The sequence below is a fragment of the Schistocerca piceifrons genome, chromosome 4 (assembly GCF_021461385.2).
Source record: "Schistocerca piceifrons isolate TAMUIC-IGC-003096 chromosome 4, iqSchPice1.1, whole genome shotgun sequence".
Lineage (NCBI taxonomy): Eukaryota > Metazoa > Arthropoda > Insecta > Orthoptera > Acrididae > Schistocerca > Schistocerca piceifrons.
Genome location: NC_060141.1, coordinates 450,181,935 through 450,194,390, shown reverse-complemented (window position 1 = coordinate 450,194,390; position 12,456 = coordinate 450,181,935). Strand labels below are relative to the sequence as shown.

Sequence of the window (12,456 nt, the reverse complement as noted above, 5' to 3'; positions counted from 1 at the left end):
CGTCGTTATGATTACGTCATAATCTGTAATCCTTGTCTCTATGCTGACATTGTCAATAATCAGGCATGTTTGCGGCTAAAGTATTTTCATTTCGTGTGGGTTATCGAATCAGATACTAACTAACTAAATAGGACAGTTTTTGGAAAACGTGTTCAGAACTTTTGGACAAGAATGTCTCTATGCACCATCTGTAATGAATCCATGGACGTCGCAGTTTGTAGTCGGTAGGCCAAAAATGTCTCCAGTTAAGGCTGCATGATCTCAGCATTTCCAAGTATTGAGCACACAGCTTCTTGGAATGACTCCACAACTGGTACGGTGGATCAGGTGACCGGTAAAAACTTGCTATAGTTAGCCTCAGTTCACCTATGCCTGCTACTCGGGTCCAGATAACTTCGTAAGTCAGGCTCGACTCGATGGACAATATTTTCGTCATCTGCAATGAACATTCCCCATCCTATGGCGTCTGTTCTGTCTTTTCGATATAAGATTCTGTCTTGTTAAATATTTCGGTGCTTTCTACTTCGGGTTTCGTCCAGCTCTCGGTTCCGAGTATAGCTTTCCTGAAGGAGGAGGCAGTGAGGCATAGCCAATCGATACACCTGGTGTTTGGCAAGTCGCCTGTGTACAAACAAGCCTAACGCCCTTCAACGAATATATTTGTTACGAAAGATTACTGTATTATTTCGGCTAACGTATTCTGTTCTGCGGATATACGATAAAAATTCTCTGCAAGTATGTCCAATGTTAGCAACAGACTAGTAACAATACAGAAAAACCCCTTGAGTTCGGCGTTTACACCGCTACTACTGAAATCTCTCATCCTTCGCTCTTCGAAATTGAGATCGTGACATTTAAATTCCCCATCACTTAGAAGTGCCCGTGGACTTCTGATCAAATATAATATATTTAGCTTGTTGATAATCTGCTTTCCACTACTCCCCTTTGCGGTTTGGTTTGTTTACCCGGAGTCTTAAACATCTACGACAGAAAAGTTTAGTCTACAAACTTTGGCATGGGTATCTTGTTATTTCGTACATGTTTTCAGAGCTACTTTCAATTCTTTGACACTCTCGTTACATAGAAATTACAACAAAATATAACACCACATTGGCATTTTCGAGTTTCCACATTATACCTAGTATGTTTTTTGTAGACAGAGCATGATGCCCGTGTGGCTTTGTCCTTCTGTTCTTAGTATTTCGAGCAGTTTTCGTATTTCTCTCCCTCGAAGATTTCTATTTGCTCAAGAAATGGCAAGAATGGTTTCTGTTTGTTCTTAATTTCCATTCTTTCGACTAAACATCGATACTACTTCCTTTTTACAACCAAAGATATGTTCATTCACTACGTCGCGTACACTGTTTCTCTTAGGTACAATTTAGTCAGCAGTTTACAATAGCAGTCTAGGAAAAAGGTTATAAAGGATTAAAAGTAATCATGAGACGTTCATCATGTCCTGAAATATTTCATATTTCATAACCTATTCGCGAGTGTGAAGCTTGACGATTCGACCTTTTACTAGAGAAACTGAAAATGTCAGTACCATGAGTTTACAAGCTCTCACTGATTACATCTGCCTATAGCTTGCCAGTCGTGTATTTATAATGAACAAATGTTTGCAGATGAAGTAATTAAAGCCGAGATGGAAACGATGATCTTAACGTTCATTTATATTTGACGACTGTCAAATAGATTTATTTTGGAAAACACTTCTTTATTCACAACTGGTTTGAGCACAACTGACGGACTTTTAACGACGTCTCAGTGATCAGCATCACTACCATAAAAGACTAGCAACATAGGCACACGATGATTGTTTAACGTGTTATTTTCGTCACTAATGATGACTTGTAGGTTGGACCGGCGAGCTGTTACAAGTCCACCAAACGCGATGAAGATAACTGTAAATAAAAAAAATGGTTCAAATGGCTCTGAGTACTATGGGACTTAACATCTGAGGTCATCAGTCCCCTAGAACTTAGAACTACTTAAACCGAACTAACCTAAGGCCATCACACACATCCATGCCCGAGGCAGAATTCGTACCTGCGACCGTAACGATCGTGCGGTTCCGGACTGAAGCGCCTAGAACCGCGCGGCCACCACGGCCAGCTGTAAATAAAAGACATTACCTTCTCATCCTGACTGTGGTACTACAAGCGCAGAAAATAATTTAGCAACATTTATCTGAATTACAGAATAATCTCAGTTCTACTAGTTAAGAAGGTAAAATTTTTAGACCGCTCAGTTTTTCAATGAACAAACTCTCCAGAGAAAACTGAAAGCTGCTTAGTGCAGGTAAGTAGCCTACACATTTCCTCAGCTACTTTCATCTGTTATCTTCGGTTGCTACATTACAGCCACAACGCTGTTTTTAATGTAGTCTTCGACACATGTCTTCACTTGACACATGATTAAGAGTACCAAATACCTGAAGACTTGCAGTAGTTCTAGTAGGGAAGAAGAGTACTCAAAAAGATTCACAGAAATTTGGTGAATGTAAAGCTGCGTATTTTAGAAGAGAAATACTTCGAGTTTTAAAGCTATTAGATGGCATGTTGAGAATGCTTTGGCTATATGATAATTCGTAAAACCATTGACGAAGTGGTAAAATTATTGCATCACTTCATTGTTTAAAGTAGTTTACCGGATTCATAAAAAAAGAGTATCGTGAAATGGTTGTAGGGCATTTTTATGTTATTTTCAAGAGCTTGTCACTCAATCAAGTATCGTAGAATCTTCCGATTATTCATGATTACTCCAAGCAATTAGATATCAAATGTTCACTACCAGTTTCCTATTTGTATTGTGTACTAGTAAACCTCTCACTATCGTATACCTGAAGGTTATTGGGAAATAAAAGGATGGATCAAAAAGTAATGCTGTTGTTCCACAAAATATTAATAACGAATACACCACAGAGGAATTGGAACAGATCATAGCTCGGACTGTACTGTATGCAGCAATGCCATTCAACATAGACTCAATTCATTTGTACACATTTGCATCATGTCTGAGCCTAGTTTACAAAAATTCAGGGTTTTGATTCTTGACCATGACTTAAAGAACAAGGTTCGGCTGTTTATTGCGAACACTATTGCGCCTTTCTCGTCAAATCACATCATCAGCACGTACTCTATTTGCACCCATTACAGATGTCGTTGTCTGGACGTTGCGCGTTTTATTTGCAATGTCCGTATCTCCGTTACTGAATATCTTCACCCAAAGCTGCATATTGCTGTGTCCATTGCAGCGTACCCACATATTTTATTCTTGTTTGAGGTTAAAAGAGCTTTAATATCATGGGTCAAGAAGCAAAAACCGCCTTTTTTTCCAGACTGGGTTTGATGCCTGGGTCCAAAGATGGCGCAATCGTATGCAAATGCATGATGACTATGTTGAATGGTAGTTTTGTGTAAAAGACTGTTGAGGCTATAATATGCACCAGTATACGTTCATTATTAAATTTTTTATATCACAGGAGGCATTACGTTTTGGTCCACCTTTAGCTTGCGACACCCACGATGGAAACATGAGTGGAGATTTAGAAAATATATAATCTAAATGATGCACTGATCAAATTTTAATGTTGCAGTGTTAATTAACTAAACTTATAGAAAGTTTTTGCAGCTGTTGACTGGAATACTTAAACTTCCTTGAAATTCTGAAGGTAATAGGGATAAAATGCAAGGATAGAATGCCTATTTACAACTTGTATAGAAACCAGACAGGAGTTACAAGAGTCTAGGAGCATGAAAGGGGAGCAGTAGTTGAGAAGAGAGTGAGACAGGGTTTTGGCCTGCCCCCGGTGTTATTCAATCAATACATTGACCGAGCAGTGAAGGAAACTAGAAAATAATTTGGAGTAGAAATTAAAGTGGAGAGAGAACTAATGTAATCTTTGAGATTTGCCGATGAAGGTGTAATTTTCTCAGAGGCAGCAAAAGTCTTGGAAGAGCACTTGAACGAAATGGATAGTGTCTTGAAAGGAGAATATAAGATGAACATCAACTAAAGGAAAACGAGGAGTCGAATCAAGTCAGGTGATGCTGAAGGAATATGACTAGGAAACGAGATACTTAAAGTGGTAGAAGAGTTCTGTTATTTGGGCAGCAGAATAACTGATGATGTCCAAAGTAGAAAGGATATTAAATGTAGACTGTGAATGGCAAGGAGAGCGTTTTTAAAGAAAACAGGTGTGTTAATATCGACTGCAGATTTCAGTGAAACATGGATGATAAACAGTTTTGTGGCACAACCTGACTATAAGAAGGGATCGGTTGATAAGACACATTCCGAGACATCAACGGATCACCAATTTAATATTGGAAGGAACTGTGGGAGGTAAAAGATGTAAAGGGAGACGAAGAGGTGAATACAGTAAGCAATTCAGATGGATATAGGTTGCAGTTGTTATTCGGAGTCGAAGGGGCTTCCACGGGCTAGAGTAGCATGGAGAGCTGTATAAAACCAATCTGCGGACTGAAGGTGATCACAACAACTATCTGAATATGAAGTAAGACGTGCGACTCAGTGCTATTAACGTCTTCAGTTCGTTGACGAGATTCCGATTAAGCTTCGGTGTCAGCTGCAGTATACATTGTGAGATTTTCGAAAGGTGTCACAGTCTTCAGTTCCACGACTATTTATTTTGCAGCATATACAAAACGAAAATCTCTGTAGTAGCTTCCCTTGTTGCTACACCAGCGATGTGGTTATTTAAAATTCATGTAGAATTCGATTTGTATTGTTGTTCTGGGACATCAGGCTTAGTACAGTGTGACAATTATTGAACTATATGAAATAAAATTGTCATAACTTCTGAACGGTTTGCTTTAGGACGTTCAAACTGGATGGTTGGTCGCGAGTCATGATGGGAATTAGAATGCGCTTGTGTGGTTTGGTTTAGTGACGAAATCCTCTTTCATTTGGATGGGTTCGTCAATATGCAAAATTACCACATTTAGGGAACTGAGAATCCACATTTTGAGATTGAGAAGTCTCTTCACCCTCTACGGTTGACTGTAAGGTGTGCCACGTCAAATCACGGAATGATCGGTGCATTACTCCTTAATGGCATGATAACTACCGAAAGATACATGAAGATTTTGGAAGATGACTTCATCCCCATTATGTAAAGTGATCGTAATTTCGACCCGATGTGGTTCATGCAAGACGGATTTCGAATCCATCGAAGCAAGAGTATGTTTGATGTCCTGGAGTAGCACTTTGGAGACCGCATTCTGGCTCTGCAGTACCCAGAGGCCACTGGCATGGGGCTCCATTGGCTGCCATAGTCTCCCGATCTCAGCACACGCAACACCTTTTTGTAGGACTATATTAAAGAAAAGGCGCACAGCAGTCAACCCCAAAACTACTGCTGAGCTGAAAACGACCGTTCAGGAGGTCATCGACAGGATCGAGGTTCCGACACTTCAGCGGGCCGTGCAGAATTTTGCTGTTCGTCCGCACCCAATCGTCGCCAAGGATGGCAGGCATATCGAACATGTCATAACCTAAATCCGAATATATGTAGCGTCGTTTACATGTTAAAGTGTGTGCACGCTGTAGTCTGTAATTAATGTACGTTTCCTTCATATAGTTCAATAATTGTCATTCTGTATAAACTGTTTGACTACTACACGATCATTATTACAGCGGACTATGTAAATATTGAGCCAGTGAATTAGAACCGATGGAAGCCCTCGTAAGCCGGCCGCAGTAGCCGAATATTAACACATTTTACAGTATACGATATTTATGTTTTACAACCCGTTCCTTCCCCTCCCCCCACCCCCCTAACCCCCTACCCATAGCCCAAATTTTTCGAAGATCGGGCCAGGGATATACCGGCAGGCGGTCGAGCGAGCATGTCCCTGTGCTATAAAAGTAGTTTATGTGCTGCTTATATTTGCTTTTTACAGCCCCGTATCGTAACCGTAAAAATCATCAATATTCGGCGAGAGTCAGTTTCTCAAGAGTAACGCATTCTCCTACCTTGTCCTTTCCTATTGTCCGTTCTTGGTCCCTCCAGACTTCATCAGGACTGGTCAGTTGCCTCCAGATCTCTGAAGCGTTTCCTTCCCGTCTCTTTCTCTCGCTCTCGCTTTTCGCCTCTCTCTCCCTCTCTCTTCTGTCCCTCTGTCTCGTTTTCTGTCAGCATACGGTTATGAACGTGACCCACTTTGCTCCCCCTTTTCCCTCGGACACGCGCGCGCAAGGACGCTAGCCTTTTTCCAGGCCGTACTTCGTGTCACCCCGAATTTCCATATTTTAGTTCAACTCATGTATAATTCACTTTGTCGACATCTTCAGCCGCCGCGGGCGCCCACCGACGTCGCCCGATTTTCGACGCATCCCTCACCCCGGCTGCATGCACTTGCCGCGGCCGCTCACCCCTGCGCTTCCTCGCCGCGCTCTATTCCCGTCATATCCCATGCTACGGGATCCACCCCCTCTCCCCCTCTACCACCCCGCGGCCCCCATCGCCGCTCCCCGCTCGCCTTGCCAAGGGCCGCGCCGCCAGTAGTAGATCAAGTTATTTAAGAAGGACGCCGGAGCTGGCTTTATGATACAAACTGACGCCTGTAGTGTTGGTGTCGCTCGGAGCTTCTCGCCAAGAGCGGCGGTGTGAAAAGAGGGGCGGTAACTTTCGCCGCGGCCACCCCGGTCCCCACCGCCCCCACACCGCTGGTGCGGGCCCCGTCCTCCGGCTACGAACGACGCCGCCGCTGGAAAACTCCGCAACAAGCCGCGCTCTGAATACCAAATGCGGCGGCTCGCGGCCTCGCTGACTTATTGTGGCGTTACTGCGCCGCGGCGCCCCGCCGACCCCACAAGCGCCGGCGACGTCGGCGCCTGCGGGCGCAACGTGCCGTGTCGCGTCCTGGCTCCTCAGCCCTCCCCGAGAGTTCGCGAGTAGCCATCAGGGGCTGCACTGTGTGATAAACGCTCATCGCTAGCTATTGAAGTTGAAACACCTTGGAGGCACGCATACAAAAAACGCCAAATTGGCACCATGTGTAATGTGCGCTTGGCTATATATACCTGTAGCGTAGCAAATACGTTATGTTGTGTTGTGTAAATATCTCTCCCTGTCTTTCTTATGTTTCTCTTATTTTCAAGCTACAGTTAATAATCCATATCAATAGTAAAATAGTCAAACCTTCACCTAGATTTAAACAAAGTAACTCCACCCTTAAGTTGACGTGATAAGACTATTTATTTCATAACTCATACTTTATTAGAATTAACTCTGGAGTGGCAACAAAGTGTCTCACAGACGGTAGGCGCACTTACGAGGTGTCTGTTCTTTCGGACCTGTCTCATTTTGAATCAGCAGCCCCTATGAATTGAAGGGCTTACTTCAACAGTGGTACAAGTCCATTTTCTTCATTGTGAGATACAGAGTCCTAAAGTTAAATGAGCACTGAAAAATCTGCAGTTGAGATACCAGAAATATTCAAGCATATGGCTTCTTGCTAGAGATGAACCTTTCTTTCTGTTTGTTTGGATCATTAATTACAGAAGCATTATAGGCAGAAAAGTGGAGGTAATGGACTTGTACCACTATTGAAATAAGCCCTCCAATTAAGACACTAAGAAATTATAGACATCGGATGGGAGCAGGTATCGGTTTAAATCAGTGGGGAATGTTAATAATTTTTGCTGGACCGGGATTAGAACCCATGTCACCTGCTTACTAGGCAGATGCGCTGACCACTGCGCCATCTGGACACAGTGGTCATCCTAACTGCACGAACTATCTTAGCACGCCTCCCATCAGATCCAAATTCTCAACTCATCCACACGCTACTAAAGTTGTACCCCTTGCTACCCCTTACCCATTATCCACATTACCTACGGCACTTTTCGCCGACTCCCGTAGGATTTAGAGCCTGGTGTTCAGTGATCAGGACATCTGCCAGGACAGGACACCCACGTTCCAATCCCAGTCCGGCATAAATTTTCAACTTTCCGCATTGATTTAAATCAATACCCCCTCATAGCTAATGTCTGTAATGCACTTTATATGCTGACCATTGTTCAACTGATACACTGGCTGACTTGTTGGGGCATCAGTCTTCGAGTTAACTAAATACAAACATATTGTGCTCATCTACACCGCATTAGATTCAATTGAGTATTGGAGGGAAAAGATTGTTCCCGTCCCTGCAACCCTGGAGTATAACAGGTGTCACACGACCTTTGCCGTTATAAAAGGCAAGTATTTTATTTTTTATTTAATCTAGTAGTTTTTAAAGCCAACGTTCTTGTTGCCGTGGTAATACCAGTTCCCGTCAGATCACTGAAGTTCAGCGCATTCGCTGGGCTTACACTTAAGTGGGTGACCGTCCGGGTCAGCCGAGCACTGCTGGCAAGCGGGATGCCCTCACCCCTTTTGAGGGCAACTGAAGAGCTGCCAGAATGAGAAATAGCGGCTCCTGTCACGAAATCTGACAACGGCTGGTCGAGCGGCGTGCTGACCATCTGCGCCTCCGTATCCGCATCCAGTGACGCCTGTTGGCTGAGGATGACATGGGGTCGGGCGGTACCATTGGACCTTAGACGGCCTGTTCGGACAGGATTTTACTAGTTTTTAATATTTGTTAGTATTAATTGTTGCTACAATGTCATCGACGAACCTCAAACTTTTTATTTCTTCTCTATGCTGCGGGAATTAGATTAGGAAATGAGACACTTAAAGTAGTAAAGGAGTTTTGCTATTTGGGGAGCAAAATAGCTGATGATGGTCGAAGTAGGGAGGATATAAAATGTAGACTAGCAATGGCAAGGAAAGCGTTTCTGAAGAAGAGAAATTTGTTAACATTGAGTATAGATTTAAGTGTCAGGAAGTCGTTTCTGAAAGTATTTGTATGGAGTGTAGCCATGTATGGATGTGAAACATGGACGATAAATAGTTTGGACAAGAAGAGAATAGAAGCTTTTGAAATGTGGTGCTACAGAAGAATGCTGAAGATTAGATGGGTAGATGATATAACTAATGAGGAAGTATTGAATATGATTGGAGAGAAGAGAAGTTTGTGGCACAACTTGACTAGAAGAAGGGATCGGTTGGTAGGACATGTTCTGAGGCATGAGGGGATCACCAATATAGTATTGGAGGGCAGAGTGGAGGGTAAAAATCGTAGAGGGAAACCAAGAGATGAATACACTAAGCAGATTCAGAAGGATGTAGGCTGCAGTAGGTACTGGGAGATGAAGAGGCTTGTACAGGATAGCGTAGCATGGAGAGCTGCATCAAACAAGTCTCAGGACTGAAGACCACAACAACAACAAGTGTTGCTACACAGGTATGAAGGTTTCCCCCCCCCCCCCCCCCCCCCACCCCACCCCAGAGGTTCTACAGTCTGGAAAATGCACTTGACAGGAAAAATGCACTCTGGTTGTTGGGGAAAGATGATGAATCGGGTGATGACTTTCGTATTTATAGTGACTTAGTAGAAGGTGATGTGGAAACAAGACAGTAATACGGATACGGACCAAGTAGTGGACTAGAGTAATTGTGACAGTCATAATTATGTTGAAGATATTTTTCCACGGAATAAAACTACTACAAAATTGTCAAAGGTGTGCCCTCCAAAACATATTCGTATTCAGTTTAAAACATTGATAGTCATTTAGCAGAAGCGAAAGGTGCCGCGAAGAACGCCCGAGTAGCACTGGAATATTAGGAATGCTATCTCACATTGGAATCTAATAAGACAGTATTTGAATTTGATGACCTTATTCTCGACAAAGGGATGCTCATCTTAGAGAAGAGACTGAAATAAAGTCTCTGTCAGGAATATTATATTTATGTACGGCAAGAAAAGGAAACAACGATACACACACCCAAGATATATGGGCCTTCAGTAAAATCTGAATTATTAAGTTATGTCTTTCAGTAACGACCCAAAGACGATTTAGGTTCCTCTTATACTGTCTATGGTTTCAACAACAGGGATACGCAAGGGGAAAGAAAGTCGATGATTTAGCTTCAGCAAGAGAAACATCTGCTTGTTTTCTGGAATATTGCAAAAATGTCTATTCAGTTATGGAGCACTGCTACTGATGGAAAGCTAGAAACTTTCAGGGGCAGTTGTTTCTTCAGACGGTACATCCATAGCCAACCAAACAAGTATGGGCTAAAAATATTTGCTTTGGTGGATGCTAGGATGTATTTCAACGCTAACGAGGAAATGCATGCTGTTATTCAGACTGAAGACTGAAGGACTTTGCAGTTAACAAGAAACCAAAAGATATTGTGAAACGTGTTACTTTTGTTATCTCAGGAACTGGGCGTAATACAGCTCTACACATTTTGTTCACCTCCTTAGAATTAACTGAATACTTGCTTCAGAAAAGTTTTAGTCTTCTTGTAATTTCGAGGAAGAATAAATCTTAGCAACCCCCTACCCAACCCCCCACCCTAGAGTGTACACAGTCAAAGAACAGGGAAGTGGGAACAACAATGTTAGCGTTTGAGAAAATCTCAACTTAAATGTTACATGTCGCCAAGAAAAAAAGGCGGTTCTGATACTCTCCGCAATGCGTCATGCTGATGCAACTGATGCCACATCTGATGCCAGATACAATAATCGTCTACAGTACAAAAAAATGAAGAGTCGATGCTCTCGATCAGCTATGCTGTACATATGACGTGTCCAGAAAAGCTCAACAGATGACCCGTGGCGGTTCTTACAGTCAGATAAATACTGCAGCTGTAAATGCACAAATAGTATACCTTGCATATAATAATGATGCTAGCATCAGACGTAGTGAATATCTTAAACATCCTCCACGTAATCTAATAGCTGAGTACTTGTGTCGACGATCTCTGTGTTCACCGTTGGCAAGAAATCTCAGACGATATATCTAGAGTCTTTCTGCGGATGTAGGCGTAGTCCAACCCACAGAAGAGGACCGAGGCTCAGAAAGAAAGAGATATTATGAATGTGGTCATTCAGAAACCCGATTCAACAAATATAGATGCCGGAACTGTAATAAATATCCTTGTTTAGAACTTGCACAGCAAGTATGCACTGACTGCTAATTGTACAGTTGACTAAATGAGTTATATCTATTATAAGTTGTACACTACATTAAATAGGAATGCTTCCATCAAGAACTGGAATAAGACATGCTACTTTGTGGTGATTTTTCTCCTGTGCCTTGAATGGAATAGAAATTGCGTAATGTAACAATCAACATTTTGGTGGGATACATTTGTACCTAAAAATCATAAAATTAAAATAGGCCACATTAATGAGAATGTATACATATCTTTCATTAGTACTTTTACACTCACAAACTTGAACAGATTGAAATATACACTCATAATGTAAGAAAACTGTAGGCGTCTGTGATACTGCACGCGACCTACAATAAAACATTATCTCACGTAAACACTACAGGTTAAGTGTTAAAGTAAGAGAGAACAGAAGAAATGTTATGCAGGCAACGTGACGTAGAAAAGGTGGTGAGACGCTATTGTGCGGCACAAATTTGCTAGCACACGTGCCCGCTAATCTCAAGACATTATCAGGCGCAGGGATAACTAGCGTTTATCAAGATTATTGTAAAATATTCTTTGCTTATGGGGACCGTATATGGCGCGAAAATAATACAGAACTAGTCTCGCGGAGGGAAATTTCCGCTATAGGTCTGCCGTGCGATAAATCGATATATTACCGACGTCACGAAATATTTCTTCCACTGTGATAACTATTCGGATTAATAACAACCTCAAGCAGGGAACAGAGGACAAAGGCTAACCGAGTGATTTTAATTATGATAAATATTATCGATTCATTCTTTTATAAAACTGATATTGTCTGAAGAAACAGTGCAGCAGACGCGAGATAGAGAAGGATCCAGCTCAGGCATTGATGCCCGCCACTAGGACTCGAAACCTAATCTCACCCGAATAACATCGCAAACCTGAATGATCTGCTGACATGTTAACATCAGCGCTAACAAAGTACTTCCACAAGTAGTAACGCTTTTCAGTCACTGTCTCGAGTGTCGGAAGTAGTTAAGGAGCAGGTTAAGTTTATTTACTACGCCAAGCTACACGAAAGCAACGTGTTGTGTGGGTAATGAACGTTTGACATGGTGTGTAAGATCTATTTTTGATTGTGAAGATAGTTAAAACAGCGCTTTCTTAAGTCAAAATGTTGCTGCATCGAGATGGGTTACTACGACGGCTGTTCAATAATGAAATATTTTTTTATACAATACCATTACTCATTCTCATAATTTTGAACGGTCTTCTCAAAGTAGTCTCCCATGAATGCGATACACCTGTCCCTGGGTTTCTGCCAGTCTTCAAATACATGCTGGAAATCATTTTTTGAGAGTTCATTCAAAATCGCTTCCGCAGCCTTCACCACTGCTTCTGATAATTTATAATGCTTCCCACGAAGGCGTTTCTTCATGTTAGGGAACAGA

General features: G+C 42.1%; 1 protein-coding gene across 3 annotated transcripts in view; it reads right to left on the bottom strand.

The window, feature by feature from the left end:
- LOC124795068 (neural cell adhesion molecule 2) overlaps positions 1-12,456 on the bottom strand; it is a 631,935-nt gene that overhangs the window by 84,542 nt on the left and 534,937 nt on the right. The window lies entirely within an intron of this gene.